This window comes from Triticum aestivum, chromosome 7B (genome assembly GCF_018294505.1).
Source record: "Triticum aestivum cultivar Chinese Spring chromosome 7B, IWGSC CS RefSeq v2.1, whole genome shotgun sequence".
Classification (NCBI taxonomy): Eukaryota; Viridiplantae; Streptophyta; class Magnoliopsida; order Poales; family Poaceae; genus Triticum; species Triticum aestivum.
The window spans coordinates 124,638,747-124,657,260 of record NC_057813.1 but is presented as its reverse complement, the minus strand read 5'-3'; the positions used below and the strand labels follow the sequence as shown (position 1 = coordinate 124,657,260).

The 18,514-nt window shown below is 49.2% G+C and overlaps 1 long non-coding RNA gene across 2 annotated transcripts; it reads right to left on the bottom strand.

Moving 5' to 3' along the window:
• Positions 1 to 15,706: 15,706 nt before the first annotated feature.
• LOC123161197 (uncharacterized) lies at positions 15,707 to 18,129 on the bottom strand. Of its 2 annotated transcripts, XR_006480596.1 has the most exons (4): positions 17,580 to 18,129; positions 16,583 to 16,690; positions 16,008 to 16,185; positions 15,707 to 15,900 (listed from the first exon to the last, which is right to left on the bottom strand). It is a non-coding gene; the product is annotated as an uncharacterized lncRNA (long non-coding RNA). The 2 variants fall into 2 exon arrangements; XR_006480595.1 differs by having other exon boundaries at positions 16,008 to 16,690; positions 17,580 to 18,128.
• Between the last annotated feature and the right edge of the window lie 385 nt (positions 18,130 to 18,514).

The window sequence follows — 18,514 nt, the reverse complement described above, 5'->3', positions numbered from 1 at the left end:
TCGATAATCCTTTGAGCTTATCGCCTTGCTGTTCCTTGTCACCTGAATACCCCTATGGATAATTCTCGCACTTATCGAGTATCCGCTCATCCCCCAGTTGTTCATGTGTTTCACAATGGTCTTCGAAATACTATTTGATCCTCCAAAAATCCTTAATAGCTTATTGCTCTGCAATACTTGTTTGCTTGCATTATGGTTAATCCCATAAGTCTCGTAGTCATATTGACATTCCTTGTCATTATCATTTTGAGTCTGTTGACTCAATGTGTTTGCGAATACATGCAATCATCATTGATCCTTATAAATTAACTTTCCGAGTGAATTGCCATTCTTTTAACTAGAATTGGTTCTCGACCAATCGAATTGTCTTTGATTGTACCCTAAGGCTATTCAACTTATCCACCCCTAATCAGAGCATTGCTTCTGATCCCTTGATTTGGGAATCATAATTCCTTTGCATTTGACAATTGAGTTAGTCAGTTGTATCTATAATCCGGTGCACTTGCATTCCTTCTTCCTTTGATAGAGTACCGATACCCACACCAGCTCCGTTGTGGACCATCGGTTCCTTTGTTGGATTTTATGCCCTTCATAATTAATCACCTTGTGAGCTCTTTCCCCTGATACATAATGCCTTTGGTACATTGTATCCTCTGCTTGACCAACAATGCTCTACTTTCGAGCTTGTATTAATTACCCCGAAGTTTGTGGTATATGTTCGTAAGATGCCCGGATGGGTTGAACCTATGCCTTCCTTAATATGTGTGAACTCGGAAGTTTTCACGAGTCATACTCATCTGGTATTTCACCAGGTAAAACTTTCAACACTAATACCTTTATCAAAGCGAGAAGTGAATGGAGGGTTATACATTGAAGAAGTGGGAGTCGACCTTGAACCTTTGTGTTCATGCCCATGGACACGATGTAGATCCTATCATGGAAGCTTCTTGAAATAATAACTATTCCTTTGGTATAAGTTCATCTTATATCTGGGATCTGGCCTTTTGCAATCGTGGTTCCGACCATGTTCTCTTCTAAATACCATTTCTCGTGCAAGATTAAGCACTTGTCTTCTGTAGAGCAATACCCCCAGTCCAACCTCTACTTTGGTCTGTCATCGAGTATTACCCCCCCTGGTATCTCGAGATTATCATGGAACTGTATAACATCTTATGATTTCTTCATCAAGTGCTACATTCCCACTGGTTCCAATTTTTTTTCACGGGCTCTGAGTTATTGAACACTCAAAGACATCGATAACTGAACCGAGTCCGCTCTACGGTTCAACAACTCTTCAGTAAGCTTCTATAAGTACGAGTTTGTACCCGATCATGCCATTCCTAGCCTGTTTGGCTATATCATTGTCGTGACGATTCTAACTGTGCTACCTGGTCCTTATTCTCGGAGCACCAATTTTCGACGATGAACTAACCTTACGTCGATCCTCATCGTCATATCATTTCGCCTTGAACAACAAGCTTGGTTTAGAGTTTGTGTCGTACCCTTGGTTCCAATAACCTTTCGCTTCGCCAATTCCTTTGACTTGTTGACGTCGCCGATCGATTACATCTTCATGAACTCTCGCGACAAAGGTGTCGTGATCATCAACATTCTGAGCTCATCCAGGATATCAATTGAATTCATGATGAGAAATACCATCCTTGCCCTCGATGAATTGTATTATCATCGACCACTTTATTGCCTTCCCACCAACACAAGCTTGTTCATGTTTGGTGTTATACCTTGAGTTCCTTGCTATCCAGCAATTGTTCTTCTTTACCTTGGAGTATTACCATCCCTTATGTCAAGAATGTTCTGAGATTTGTTCCACCTCTTGAGAATTCTTGACATAGAAATACTTCTCAGCATCACCATTCTTTCTTGGTCCCCGTGTTAATTCCAACAAGTGAACGGTGTTGTTTGGATTCTTTCCTTCTAGCAACCCTATTTCTTTGAAGTTAATGGTCGAAAGTTCATTCTTAGGCTATTGATTATTGAATCACCATTCTGACATTGGTCGTGCAACCCAACCCATATTTCGGGCGCACCTTTCAACCAATGTTTAATTATGTATGTCCTCCTCGAGCATACTTCCTTATATCATTTGATCTGACAAATGTTATCTCCTTGTTCACTTAACTGTGGAAATCCATCTTTTGGAAATCTTGATGAATTGCCGTTGAGTTCACCAGACACCTCCTTGTCCTCTCCTTGGTTTAATGATGGACTCTTGTTAACGGAAATCACTTCATAGTTCATTTCCCCGAGAATCTTACAATGTCTTCTCGTCTATTTGTGTCGCACCCTTTTCTTCTCAGGCATCCTGAGTCTGAGGTATCATGACACCAATCGGATCTGAATCTTGGTCAGATATGATGGTTGGGACATATTTCCAAGAGTTATAACATTGGTATTTATATGACCCGGTAAGGTGGTGTCATGCCTAGTACACCTGGCCAGAGGACCTATTGTTATAGTTTCCTTGTCAGCAAGGCTATCGATTCTTCCATGAGGAAATTGTAAGACTTATTCTATAAGTTGTTCCTGATGGATCCTTTGTGAATCCAAAGTCCGACCTTTGCTTGAAGACCATGACAATGCTATCTCGAAGCATGTCTGTGGTACTCCGATTTTCAACAAGAACATTTAAAGCCCAATGCTAAATGTTTCTTGATCAATTATCCAAACACCGCTGTGTGGGTAATGTCATAAAAAATTTCTCCCCTACCTAAAGAGTTTTCTACATTATATCCTGACATGGATATCATGCTCTGCTTGTCCTTGGGAAGGATATACCCTTGAAATATGTGGTTAAACGTAATTTCCTTTCCACTGTTCTGTTTAATCTGATGATCATATTTTCCTTCCATTGTTGGTTTAACCTTTCTTGTGAACTATATGATCTGAGCAGTAATATTCTCCTGCTTATGTAAACACCTCGTTGTACAATTCTGTCAGTAAGACCCTGTTACTTTTGTTGATGACATTCCGGTAACCACCGATGGACGAGAACTTCGCCTACTGGTCCGCCTCGTTCAACGAGCAGGAAAATGGTTCTCTTCGTCCCTCGCCCTTGGTACCGACATTGTTGCCGACATAACTGACATGCTACTCTCTGACATGCCTTGCTATCGTGATCGTACAAGATGTCAGCCCCCCCCCCCCTTTCTACTTTTAACCCACGTGGTGGGCCCATAACCCATAGGTCCCAGGATCGAAACCTGACTCTTCTGTACCACCTGTTGTCAAAGTTATTCCTCGTGCTTGACTTTGTATGTAATTCACGGGCCACTTGCCTGTTGATCTATTCTGGTATCGGACACAATACTTATTCCTGTTGCTCTGAACCCCATTCACACTCTGTTTCAGGCAATGAACGATTGCCTATCCGCTTGAAACTTCTTATTGCACCGTCTTACTTTGCTCTCGATGTGTTTCATTTGTTCAACTCGAGAGATACTCATATGTTCATACTTGGGAAACCCCCAGAAGATTTTCCCTTGTAACATCCTATCGTTGTAGAGCTGCCCCTTACCTATTCGTAAGTACGATGGAGATCCCGAAGAAAGGATGACAAATTGATCATGGTGACTTGAAGCAGTGAAATGAAGACATCAACGAAAGGGATCAACCTCTTCGAAAGGGAAGCCAAGACCGAGAAGACTCGTTAGGTTTTTCGCTACCAACACCTTCGCCCCTTACTCCACCGCTTAAATCTCGGGACGAGATTTCTTGTAGTGGAGGAGATTTGTGACGCCCGGATAGTTACACTACAGTAATTCCCTATTAATGATGCCACGTCACCACGACTACTGTTGTTAACCTCTAGATGCATCAAATCCCGTTCGAATTCAAATTCAAAATCAAGCAAATAATAAAAGTTTTCAATTGTCAAAAACTAAATGTTCTAAGGTTGACCAATAAATCCTAAGTAATTATGGTGGTGAAACCACATTTTTATAATATGATTAGATGCACTAAATAAACTAAAACAACGATAAAACAATTATCCAAAATGATTTTAAAATAATAAGCACATGCAAAACACTTTATTTAAGGTGCCAGAATATTTGGGGCTGTGACCTATTTAATAACACCAAATTAGTTGTCGCTTTTAAATTTTATAAAACAAAAATAAAAGAAAACTGAAAAGGAATAGAATAAAAAAAAGAAGAAAAGGAAACAGAAAAAAAGGGAAAGAACCCCCCCCCCACTGGGCCACAGCCCAGCTGGCCTCTGGGCCAACCAGGCCGGCCCAGCCGGTGCCTATAGCCCCCTGGGGCGACCGAAACCCTAGCGGTTCCCTCCCCACTCGTCCCCACTTCCCCTCCCCCCCGATCCCCTCGCCCCGATCCCCTCCTCCTCTCCGCTCAGTCTGGATCGGGGCAGAGGGCCCGACCCGCCCCCCTCTCACCAACGCCGTTGCCCGCCACCAGCCGGCGCCGGCGCCGCCCCTCCCGGACTCCTCCGCGCCCTTTCTCTCCCTCGCACGAAGCCCGCCCCGACGCCGTGCTCCTTCGTCCCCTCTGCCTCCTCTCGATTTGGATCGAGGGGATCCGCCCCGACTCCACCGCCGCACATCGCCGGAGCTGGCCGCCGACCTCAACCTCGCCGTGGCCTCCTCGTCCCCTCCTCGACTCGCCGGACCGATTCGCAGGCCGCCCAGAGCTCCACGCGCCTCCTCCTCCTCGCCGGTCCTCCCCGACCGTCCCCGAGCCCTCTGCCTAGACCCTACGCGCCCCCCACCGTGAGCATCGCCCCTCTCCTCCCCCCTGCTTCGCTCGGTCGCCGTTGAGGTCGTCCCCGCGCTCGGTCGCCATGGCCGGAGCTCGCTCCGCGCCGTCCCCAACCCCGTCGTCGGTCCTCGCCTCGTGCGCCGTCATCGACGCCGCCACGACGCCGCGCCCCTCCTTTCTCCCCTGTCTCACCATAGCCGCGCCGGCCTCGTGTCGTGCGCGCCCACCCGCGCCCCGTGGCCGCGTCCTCGGTCATCGCTGTCGGCCCCCGCATCCGTCCGCCCTTGCTCACCGCGGCCGGCAACTGCCGTTGCTGCACTCCACGGCCGCCGCCTCTGCCACCTCGCCCGCGGCCACGCTGACCTCCCTCCCGCGCCCCTTTTCGTGTGCGCCGCTCGCTCCCTTGGCCGCACCCGTCGGCGGCCACCCCCGCCGCGCCCGTCGTGCCAACGCCGGCGCCCCGCTACGCCCCGGATGGCCTGGGCGAGCGCCTTGGCAGGCTGGCGCCCACTCGCCCGCGCCCGTAACCCGACGCCCGATAGGCCTCTGGCCACTGACTGCTGGGGCCCAGCCCCAGTAAAACGAAAAAGACTTAAAAATAATAATAAAATAAATAAATAATATTAATTAGTTAATTAATTAAAGAATTAATTAACTTAATTAATTCTGTTAACTAACTATTAAACCAAATTAACCTGCTAATTAATTAGAATAACAGTTAGTTAGTTAGATAGGCAATGACATGCGGGACCCCCATGTCAGGTTGACCAGGTCAACTGCCGACGTCATGCTGACGTCATGATGATGTCAGCAAACACTGTCTGGATAATGTTGGATTTAAATAATTAATTAAATTCTAGAAATTAATAAAATCTTTAGAAAATCATATCTTTTAATCCGTAACTCGGATTAAAATATTTTCAACATGAAAGTTGCTCAGAACGACGAGACGATTCCGGATACGCAATCCGTTCGTCCGCCACACCCCCCTAACCTATCGAACCCGCAACTTTCCCCCTCCGGCTCCTCTGCCCGAAAACTCGAAACACCGGGAATACTTTCCCGGATGTTTTCCCCCCTTCACCGGTATCACCTACTACCGCGTTAGGGCACACCGAACACCGCGTATTGCCTTGATATATTTTGTGGTGCTTTGTTTGCTCTGTATTCATTATTTCTTCCCCCTCTTCTCTCCGGTAGACTACGAAACCGACGTTGCTACTGACCAGTTCGACTACGGAGTTGACGACCCCTCTCTCTTGCCAGAGCAACCAGGCAAGCCCCCCCCCCTTGATCACCAGATATCGCCTATTCTCTTCTATACTGCTTGCATTAGAGTAGGGTAGCATGTTACTGCTTTTCGTTAATCCTATTCTGATGCATAGCCTGTCATTGCTGCTACAGTCATTGATACCTTACCCGCAATCCTAAATGCTTAGTATAGGATGCTAGTGTTCCATCAGTGACCCTACACTCTTGTCCGTCTGCCATGCTATACTACTGGGCTGTGATCACTTCGGGAGGTGATCACGGGCATATACTATATATTTTACACTGTTACATTACTGGTGATACTGTTTGGAGATGGGGGCTGAAGGGGCAGGTGGCTCCATCCAGGTAGTGGTGGGCCTGAGTTCCCGACGGCCCCCGACTGTTACTTTGTGGCGGAGCGACAGGGCAGGTTGAGACCACCTAGGAGACAGGTGGGTCTGGCCCTGTTCGGCGTTCGCGGATACTTAACACGCTTAACGAGATCTTGGTATTTGATCTGAGTCGGCTACGAGCCTATACGCACTAACCATCTACGCGGGAGTAGTTATGGGTATCCCGGCGTCGTGGTATCAGCCGAAGCACTTCAGACGTCAGCGACGGAGCGGCGCGCGCCGAATTGGACTGGAACGCCACTAGGCTAGGTCTGCTTTCGGCCGCGTACGCAACATGCAGGTGTGCTATGGGCGATGGGCCCAGACCCCTGTGCGCTTAGGTTTAGACCGGCGTGCTGGCCTCTCTGTTGAGCCTAGGTGGGGCTGCGACGTGTTGATCTTCCGAGGCCGGGCATGACCCAGGAAAGTGTGTCCGGCCAAATGGGATCGAGCGTGTTGGGTTATGTGGTGCACCCCTGCAGGGAAGTTAATCTATTCGAATAGCCGTGATCTTCGGTAACAGGACGACTTGGAGTTGTACCTTGACCTTATGACAACTAGAACCGGATACTTAATAAAACACACCCTTCCAAGTGCCAGATACAACCGGTGGTCGCTCTCCCTCAGGGATATGAGGAGGGGATCGCCGGGTAGGATTATGCTATGCGATGCTACTGGAGATGCTACTCGGAGATGCTACTTGGAGGACTTCAATCTACTCTCTTCTACGTGCTGCGAGGCGGAGGCTGCCAGAAGCGTAGTCTTCGATAGGATTAGCTATCCCCCTCTTATTCTGGCATTCTGCAGTTCAGTCCACTGATATGGCCTCCTTACACATATACCCATGCATATGTAGTGTAGTTCCTTGCTTGCGAGTACTTTGGATGAGTACTCACGGTTGCTTTCTCCCCCATTTTCCCCCTTTCCTTTCTTTCTGGTTGTCGCAACCAGATGCTGGAGTCCAGGAGCCAGACGCCATCGTCGACGATGACCCCTACTACACTGGAGATGCCTACTACTACGTGCAGCCCGCTGACGACGACCAGGAGTAGTTAGGAGGATCCCAGGCAGGAGGCCTGCGCCTCTTTCGATCTGTATCCCAGTTTGTGCTAGCCTTCTTAAGGCAACTTGTTTAACTTATGTCTGTACTCAGATATTGTTGCTTCCGCTGACTCGTCTATGATCGAGCACTTGTATTCGAGCCCTCGAGGCCCCTGGCTTGTATTATGATGCTTGTATGACTTATTTATGTTTTAGAGCTGTGTTGTGATATCTTCCCGTGAGTCCCTGATCTTGATCGTACACGTTTGCATGCATGATTAGTGTACGATTGAATCGGGGGCGTCACATACACCTCGAATACTATCATACATATAGCATCGCTAATACAGCTAGAACCGTAGCGCCCGACGGGTATCGACACGGGCAGTGGACACCCAAAGAGAAGGAACCATCACAGGATTATAGCTCCAGTGAGATCCCTAAAGAATCTGCCAGGTATTGTTGAACCTGCCCTCCAACGCAACCATGTAGCGACGGACGTGCTCGTCCTCCTCGCTGACACGGTGACGTACCACCTCCGCGGTGTCCAGAAGCCTCGGCACCATCACTGGCCCACGCGACCGCCACCAAATAAGGATCGGGTCAACGACGGACTGACTCCTCACCAACCTACGCCCCCCCGGAAGGTAGCACCTCCCAATACTAGCCCGGCGGAGCCCAGTCCCGGACATGGCCCCTGTAATCAAGCAGGCCTCCTCCGCCGAGTCGGCGACGAGGATGCAGGATAGGCATCATCGACGTCGATGCGGGAATAAGAACTAAAAAAATAAACTAATTCTATCAATTTTCTTGCTAAGAATAAACTACTTCTATAGTAAAATAAAGTAGTTTTATTAAATAACTAGTTCAACTACTAAGCACTTACTATAAATAAAATAAAGTAGTACTTACTAAAAATAAACTACTTCTATAATAAAATAAAGTAGTTTTATTAACTCAACTAGTTCAACTACTAAGCACTTACTATAAATAAAATAAAGTAGTACTTACTAAAAATAAAATACTTCTATAGTAAAATAAAGTAGTTTTATTAAATCAACTAGTTCAACTACTAAGCACTTACTAATAACCTAAAATGCACTAAATCAACTAACCTTAAATGTAACTTTTGCAACACAATTTTTTTCTAAATATGCACATATATATATGAACATATACATAAATTGACAAAAACAATTATATGAACAAAAAAGAATCATACATCAATGCATACATATCCATGGATCATACATACATCTGCATATATATACATATACATACAACATCCATATATACATACATCAATGAACAAAAAAGTGTATGAAAAAAAGCACCACAAAGAGCAGGCCGGCCGGGGCGGCGGCGGCAGCGCGCGGCAGAGGGCGGCGGCTGTGGCGTGTGGCAGAGGGCGGCAAGCAGAGCAGGCAGGGTGGCGGCATGGGGGAAGGGAGGGCTCACTAGGCGGCGATGACGAGGCGCGACAGAGAGCGACGACGGCGAGGTTGGGGCAGAGGGTGGCGACGGTGAGGCTGGGGAAGAGGGCGGACACGTCATGGCAGGGGTGGCGCGGCGTAGTGACGACGTCAGGGCGGCGCGGGACGACGTCGGAGGCAGGGCGACGACGGCGACGGGCGCGGGCGACGGGGCAGAGGGCGGCGTCGGCGGCGGGAGAATGAGGAACTGAAACAAAAATTTCACAAGTGTTGTTTATATAGACGAAGCATTGGTCCCAGTTGGTGGCTAGAACTGGGACAAATGCCCCCCTTTAGTCCCGGTTGGTGCTACCAACCGGGACCAAAGGTCTCTTTTCAGCAGCCCAAAGGGCGGGAAGCAGGCCTTTGGTCCCGGTTGGTGGCACCAACCGGGACTAAAGGGCGGCATTGGTCCCGGTTGGTGCCACCAACCGGTACGAATGCCCCACTTTGGTATCGGTTGGTGCCACCAAACAGAACCAAAGGCCTCGTCCTGCCCATGGCCAAAACTTTAGTCCCACCTCGCTAGTTGAGAGGGGCGCGCAGTGGTTTATAAGCCCCACTGCCGCACCCCTCTCGAGCTCCTCTCGATTGCAGGCTTACGGGCCTAATTGTCACTGCTATGCCTGTTGGGCCTACCGGGCCTTCTGCGGGCCAGAATCCTGGCCCATGGTAGGGTTTCTAGTCGTCTTCAGGCCGTAGTGGCCCAGTAGGTGGCATTTTTTTATTTTTTCCAGTTTATTTTTTTTTGCATTTTTTTTGTTTTTTGCTTTATTTTCTTAGTTCCTTTTGCTTTTAGGTAATAAAAATTATAAATTTTCTGTTAGTGCCATTTGTTTTCCAATTTGAATAGTTTAAATTTGAATTTTTTGAAATTTGTGTGAATCACTAGTTTTTGAATAACTGTACTCTAAACATAGATTTTTGAGTGATTCTTTTTCCTGCTATTTAATATTACTGTGTTTTATCAATATATTCAAAAACATATTTTGTTATTTTAGTTTCTAACAAAAAAATCTTTATGATAATTCTTTTTGTTATTAAAGTTTCTAAAAAAAAATTATTTATAAAAATTCTTTTTTTCTTTTAATGTTTTGAACAGAAAATACTTTGATAATTTTAGTTGCATAAATTTTATCTAATTTTAGTTTCAATAATACTAGAGGTTTTTAAAAAGTTTGTTTTGTTTTTTACTTATTTATTACAGTTTATTTTGTTTCTACTTATTTATTTTCTTTTCTTTTTTGCTTCTTTTATTTATTTTATGGAAATTCTTTCTTTTTTGCTTTATTTATTTTATTTTGTTTCTACTTACTGTTGCTATTTTTATTTATTTTATTATAGTTTATTTATTCTAGATTATTAAAGTTTATTTTGTTTCTACTTATTTATTAATGTTTTTCTGTTTCTACTTATTTATTTTATTTTGTTTTTATTTATTTATTTTCTTTTCTTTATTTGCTTTTTTATTTATTTTATGAAAATTCTTTTTGCTTTTAATGTTTTACACATAAAAGCCCTCTCCCCTGGCTGGTTCATTGGTCCCGGTTTGTGGCTTGACCCGGTCCTAAAGACCTCCCTTTGGTCCCGGTTCAGGCCATCGGGGACCAATAGTGGTGGGCCAGGAGCGAGGCCCATTGGTCCGGGACCAAAGGGGCCAGACGAACCGGGACCAATGGCCCCACGAGGCCTGGCAGGCCCCCTGGCCTCACGAACCGGGACCAATGGGCCCATGGGTATCGGTTCGTGACCGAAATGGGACTAATGGGCTTATCTGGCCCGGACGTATGCCCTGTTTTCTACTAATGGGGCATCTCGAACGCCAACCCGTAAACCTCCCGCAACCGTTCGGACCGGGCTGTCCGAACCGCAGAAGCCATCCAACGCGGCCCTTTATCAGTCCGCAGAGCGGTCCGGATGCGATTTCTCCCGTAAATCGGAGACAAAAGTGGGGGAGATTTGCGGGAGTCCGAACCGATCCCAAGCCCGTTTTTGGCCGCCTTGGCCCACCAAAAAAAACTCAGCCCTCCCACGCGTTTTCAGTCAGCGCCGCTCAAGAGCGTCAGCGTCCGCATTCATGCCTGCCTAGAGTGGATGCGACCACTCACTGGTGTCGGCATTGAAGCGATGCGCGGGCCGAGAGAGGGCCGCTTGCGCCGCTTCCCGGTGCAGGCGACTGGCGCGCTCAAACGACACGACGGCCGCCGGTTCGTCCGTCTGCCGCTCGCATTGATGGCACGCGGTCCTGAGGTGTCTCCTCCGGCGGCACTCGTCAGCCCGTCTACCGCCCACCGGTGCTATATAAACTACTGCCCTGGTGCCTCGGCCATAGCCACAATCATCCCTCTCCACACCACTCCCCGCCATGGATCCCTCTGCGGCCAAAGCTCTCTTGGACAGGCTGACGTCGGAGCAGAAGAAGGCCATGACAGCCATTGTTGCCGACTAGCAGGCCGACAAGTAGCCAGAGGACGTGCAAATGAAGGACGCCTCAAGCCAGTGCCACCCTCTTCTTCCTCCACTGCACCCTCCTCCTCCGCGTCACCCTGACCATCGGCGAGGCCCGTGCCCATTATATGGACATGGTGCGGGAGGAGCAGTTCCGGGAAGCACAGGCGACGCCAACTACAACCACAGCCTCCTCCAGGAGCATCTGCAGGCGGAGGAGAAGGTCGCCACCGGCAGGGTGGTCGCAGCGGACGTGGACCTGGCGGAGCAGGAGGCGTTGCTCGAGTCCTACCACTCTGCCCGTGAGATCCGCCTCGCCCGCTGGCGGTAACGACAGCGGGTGGCGGAGGTAGCAGCCGCCGGCAAGGAGCGGGAGGACGACGCACGCGAGATATTGTTCGACGACACCGACAACGAGGAGGCCGCGCCCCGGCGCCATGGCCACGAAAAGGCCGGCACGTCCGTGGGGGCCGCCGGCAGCGAGGAAGAGTGGTGCACGGTAGGTCGCCGCCGCTCGGGTCCCAAAAAGGCCACCGCTCCTCCCTCTCCCGTCGGCACCAAGTTGGCAAGCTTGGTGGGCTTAGCATCGACGGCTAATTAGTCGCTTGGCGGCGACATCGAGATGGACAACTTCACTTTTCGGGGCTCCGGAGGCAGAGGTCACGGAGGCAGAGCTGGAAAAGGCGAAGCCTCCGTTCTTTTGGTTCATGGCTGGAGACGGAGACCGGACGACGGCCGATCATTTAGATTAGCCAGCCTAGGACCGCTTTCATGTATTTGTAATGAAATCCGTCATCTTTATATGAAATTTGGCATGGTTATATAAAATCAGGCCGTGTTTATATGAAATCCGCATTTATTTACATGAATTTCGTCCGATTGGTTTGAATTGTTGTGAAAATGTATGCGGCTAAAGTTCGATAGCTATCTCCCGCATCCATGTTCGCAGACTGGTCCCTCTCTGTTTGTGAACGGATGCGGGAGATTTTTTGCTGGTTGCCATTGGAGATGCCCTAAGCACAAGTCTTGCTATATGTCTTTGTGATAAAGCACTATCCATTTTTGTACAAGTGAATTGTGGGTCTGAGCTACTAATGAGCATGTCAAAAATATATAATTGAGCATCTGCTCCCCGGCCTGCTTATCTAGTACGTCCATATTCTTCGGGATATGTGTCAGCCGTTCCCGTAAGATGGTCATGCCATGATGGTTATATCGATTGGGTTAGCAGTACCTTCGCCCGTGATCTACCTACTGCATAGCTTAGGTCTGTGCCTGTGATAGGCCTACTCCTTGCAGACGTTTGGAATCTCGCAGAGACGCAGACCAAACGTCAAGCGAGCGTGCGCGCAGGTGGTTGCGGCCGCGATTGTATACTGTATGAGTTTCTTGGCACAAAAGATCAGACTACTCGCCTGATCAGATACCGAGACTGGATGTATCGACTTTGCAGCACGCGGACAGATAAAGTGGATTCCATGCAAAACCATCCCATGCAAAAGAGCTGGTCACTGGGTGACAAATTTTCTTTAATTAGGTGTGTGCTGCATAAATCAAGTGAATAAGAGCAACTCCAACTAGGCGACCAAACGGACGCACACTTTGTGCATTTTTCGTCCGTTTCGGTTGTCCAGATGAAAATGCGCCTCCGCTTTTTAAAATGGATTGGCAGATGCGCCCAACGAAAGGTGGACCCATTTATGCCGATATGGCCGAAACTGACTGATTAAAAATAATTATACATAAATGGCCGGTCAAACGCCTGTTAAAGTTCACTTAAACAATTGGAAAATTGAAAAAAAAATAAGTTGCCCGCACGCTGCCCTAGTAAACCGCCTTGCCCTTGCCCTTGCCCTTGTCGTCGTCGTCCTCGCCGTCGGTGAGGTCAATGAAGACGGGGGAGGCCCAGCCCAACTGAACGCGGCTTGATAGGCCGCAGCCTCCTCCGGCGTCTGCTATGACGGCGGCATAGCGACGAGGCGGGCGCGCTCCTCCTCCTCCTCGAGCAGCAGAGCTTCCTCGACACGGCGTAGCATCTCCTCATATTACATCTGCCGCTCGCTGTCGGCCCACTTCTCGGCGAGCCAGTGCGCCTTCCAGCGCTCAAGGTGGGCCGCCTCTTCTTCCGGCATGGCGGCGTAGTGGCAGGGAGGCCCGCTCACCCACTCGCAGTACTGGCCGATCCACAAATAGGACTCCTCCGGCCAAGTGGGGGGTGGCGGTGAACGCTTGCGTGTGGGAGTTTGCTCACGCTCCGGTTCGGGCTTGGACTCGTCGAGGGGTGGTGCCGAGGGCGGCGGCGACACAAACAAGGGCGCCTGGCCGGAGTCACCCACCGCGGACAAAGCAATGGCTGGCTCCAGCCCATCCCAATGGGCGTCCTCCTCGAGCCAGCTCGCCTCTAGCGCGTGCTGAAGTGCCTCCTCGAGGGCGGTTTGGTACTCCGCCTCCTCTTCCTCCAGCTCTACCCGCAGGGGTGGCGGCGAACGGTTGTGGTTGATGTGGACGTCGCGCCGTCGTTGCTCCTCGTGCTCGAGGGCAAACCAGGCCTCCCAGTTTGGAGAGTCTGCGGCGTACTTGGGCATCTGCCGCTGCGCCGGCGTGAGCTGCGCCCACTGCCTGCGCACCTCCTCATCGTGCGCCCACTGTGTCCGCGAAACCGTCGGCACCGGGATCCGCTGCGGATCAAGGTAGCAGTGGTGCAGCGGCGTCACGTCGAGGTAAGGCAGCGGCTGCCTGTACTCACAGTGCCCCCGCGCTTGGTGCACCGGGATGTGCAGACAATGCCGACCTGGGCGGTCAAGCACCGGCGGCGGAAGAGCACGGGAGGATGAGGCGCCGGGGGTGCCCTTACCTTTCCCGATGTCGGAGCTGTTGCCGAATAGGCCCATGGCTAGGGTTTTGGGTTGTCGCCGGTGAGGAAGCAAGAAGGTGGTGGGGGGACAGATGTGGACGGAAGTGGATGAGGAAGGCCACCCCGCACGCGGGTGTTAAAAACGACGCTTGCACTGCCTAACTAGTGGGCCCAATGTCGGTGGTCGTCATAAATTAGACGGTGGGCGGTAGATGCCTTACTCTGGCATCTTGTCCGCGGACCACGTCCGGACACAAAAACGGACATGTAGAGGAGGTATTTGCGTGTCAGCATTGGAGATGACATAAAAGCAAGGGCCGACCCAATTTGTCCATGGTATCTATTTGGGTCAAAACGGACAAAAGAATCGGCCCAACGCAAATACCTTGGATCCATTTTATTTTATGTCTGTTTTGTGTCCATTCAGATACATTTCAGTCCTAAATTTGGGTCACATTTGGATCGAAGATGGATACAAAGCGGATATTTCTTGTGTCATCTTCGTCCGCCACATGCGACGCCTGGCCCATTGTCACAGACCCCACCTCTCTCTACTCCTCTTTCTCTGCCCATCCCACGATGCCACTGTGCACCCAAGCCGGCGGCTGACCTCGCCTCGCCTCCCATGCGTCGGGGCCGCTGCTGCTATTGGAGTGGGAGCGCCGCCGCCCCCGCGCCGCGCTCGGCCTCGCCTCCGCCGCACCGGGCCGGCGTTCCTGGCCGCGTCCGGCCTCGTTGAGTGCGCACGGTGGCCATGGCCCATGGGTGGCTGCAACACGGGCAGGCGCGCGAGAATGCGACACGGTGACTAATGTGCCTAGCACATTTGCAGCCGATTCAGGTTGGATAATGTACCTGGCACAGTTGCAGATGTCTGGCAATCATGTGACCGTGGAGTATGGTACAGTCACGTGCCATGTACAAAGCACAAGACAGAGACGGGTGCCATGTACAAGGCACAGGATGCAGACGCGCTGAGGGGTTTCATCTCTGAAATGGTGCGTGCGAGGCACATGAACTGCTTGCATGTGCCAGGCACATGAGGCGTATTAGGACAACCGGGAGGGGGAGGTGGGTGGCGATGGTGTGATCTATCAATGGTGAACACAGAACATGCTTTGTGATCCTGTAACACGAATTGCTGACGTTGAAGTTCAGTGTTCACTTCCAATCATGTTATTGCGCAAGTAAAATCCAACATGAATTACTCAAATTTATAGCAGATTTTTCAAGGCGGACCTCATGACCATTATTCCATTAGTAAAACCGTGCCAACCAAACTTAGATCGAAATTGCTCCATGCACGACACAAGTGGCCGATCTATGCACGACACGTAAATCCAGCGGCCGACGCCCTTCTCAATCAACGTTTGTCCGGCCAGATTTAATCCATCGTCTGTGCATCGTCCAATTTCATCGTGTGTGTAGCAAGACTCAACTTAGATATAGTCACTGGAGTTGCATAGGTCGAAACTTACACATAGTAACAGACCACACCGAAAGCGCTGCAAGTCCTTGAATGTCAAGGTTCACAAAAGAGCTGTAACCATTCATCTTGTGTACAAAGATGCAACATACATTTTCCAATGTACCGAATGCACATCTAATCATCTTTCTCATCTCCGGATATTCCAACTGATGTATCCCCCTGGTGTACACACACTGGTCGATGAGCTCGCGCTTCATGAGGGATAGGCCATTCGAAGCTGACCAAAACCACAATTTTATAAGCCAACACAAATTATTCAGCGAATTTAAAATGCTCAACAAAGAGAGATAACACAGAATTGCAGATACCATGCGTTAATCTTACCAATAAAAGGAAGTGGCGTTTGCCTTATGCCATCCCTCTCCACATCCACAAAACATCTTTCATCACCACGAGGGAGGCAGATTGTACACCATGTCACCAGGCCGCGCGCAATGTGTACTCATCAAGAAACCTCTACTAGCCAGGTCCATGAATCCTGGTCCTCCTATCTCCATGAATCCTGGTTACAAAGATTGTCTTACCCAAGGGCGAATCTACTAGGGGGGCTTTAACAGGCTCAAGCCCCCCCTTCAGTGCTGTAAAATTTGTATTTACTACTAGTTTTAAGGCCCAGCCCAGCTACTTGCAGGCTCAATCCAACACATATTTGCATGACCCAGGCAGCCCAGCCCCCCCTCCATTATTTTCTAGATTCGCCACTGGTCTTACCCATAGGCTTATTCTCTCTTTTACATCAACGGATTGCAAATGTTCAATATATGCCCCAAGCACTTGCCTGTTGCAGCCTTGGACAAATGCAAAAAGTTGTGATCCAAACATGGCAGATTGTCAAACGTATCATAGAAGCCTTATAATGTCGAAAATAATGGAGCAATGACATGATAATAGCATCTTACAGCTTCGAACCAATAGAAAGTTGTCATCGGAACTGAAACGTGGCAAGATGATCCTTCGACAACTCCACACACAGCAGGCAGGTTTTTGCAATCGAGACACTCCATGGCCTACATGTCAAGAAACAAAAAATAAGCGACATCGCTCCGATAGATGTTTATACCCTGTCCCGACAAATTACCACGTACAACAACAAATTGTTAGACCACGCCTACCATTTTTTTTTCATAATCTAATATCTGTGCTACCGCATGTACATACTCACATCAGTTTTACATATGCGTGCGTGCTCCAGATTATTGAATGCCACAATAAGACAATGGGGAGGAAAAAAATGCATGAAATTGAGATTTTCACTCATTCAGCATGATCTAGAGTTGCAGCCATTAATATACAGCATGATCCATAGCCCATTGACGGCCAACGGCAGAGCAGCCCGAAACATAGGTACGCTTGTAAACGCAAACAGCATCCGGAATAACCCACTGTTGTGCACAGGCGATAGTATTTGAATACATTAAAAGAGTTTTGTGCAGCGTAAACATATCAAACTATGCCCAGATTTAGCTGACGCGAGATATCAAGAAGCAAGCTGAGCCAACACATCCCTTTATATCCCAGACCACGCGGAAAAATCGAACCGATACACAATCCGTTCTGCAACATGGATGAAATGAGTATGCGTTTTGTTGTCGAACTGCGCAATCCGCAATAATACGCCTCATTCCAGGGGGAGACGATGGGATATAGCGTGGATTCATGAAATAAATGTGGCTAAAGAAGCGCCACACCGGCCCCTAAATCCAGCGCCATAACCCATCTCCCCTTACCACCCCTGCTCATAGATCTAAAGGTAAGAAACTATCACACAGACCTAGAAGCTATCGGATCTTGGATGGAAAGATAATGCTAGGATTTCGGTTTGAGAAGCAATAATATGTATTTTTCTGTTTGGAGAAAACTCTCGGATATAGCGGAGGAGGAGGGGATGGCGCATACATGGGACCCGGGCGAAACGAGATCTTCGCGTTCCAGCCGTGAGTCCTGTATCTGAATCCGCCCAGCTGCCGTCGATGGATGAAGAGAAGTTCTTGAGAAACAGGAATGAGCAGACGCTCGGCGTCCCACCATTACTACTCGCATCTAGGATGTGCGCAGCATTTGGGATGCTTGAGTGCCCCTTTAAATCCGCCTCCAACGACACCCCTCTATCTATGAACCCGCTTGAAAAGATTGGATTGCCGGCGGTGAAATTGGATCTGTGGCCCTGCACACAAGCCATATGCAAAGGGGATTCAGAGTCTCGCATGGGAAAAATAGATTTATTAGAGGCCACCTCATACGGGCGATGCGAACAGTAGTGTAGTTTGCGATTAGTGTGAACCCATCGCCGTCCGCCGGAGTGGTTTCCAGGCGGCCGAGCGCTGGCGCAATCGAATCTCCGGCTTCCGCTCCATCCATTGAAAGATGAGTCGAAAAACGAGCAGTATGGTCTATGGTGTGTAGTGAGTGTCGCGGGTCGTAGTCACGGGTGCGCGTCGGTATGCAGGGCAGTGGAAGACAAAAAATCGACAGAGCCTACGATGGAGCAGTACCCCTAGGACGTCCTAGTTGGCCGTAACAGCCACCTGCCACGGTAACAAGTACGATAAAACTGGATTCCGTGATGGGCATCTCGAAGTATAGTGCACAGATTCAACCGCTGGGATAGCATGGCCCCAGTGCAGATGCTCAGAAAATCCGCGTCCATGAGCATGTACACGGTTGAAATCAGGGAAGAAAGCAGCCATGCATATGAGACAAAAATGAAAGTCACCGCAGAGATTCCTCTAAGGCGATGGATCAACTGGTCCTAGTTGGAGTGATAGCGTTATATCGGATTTGCATGTGAAAGTATACATGATTTGAAGATTTATCAACACAATGAGTTTTTG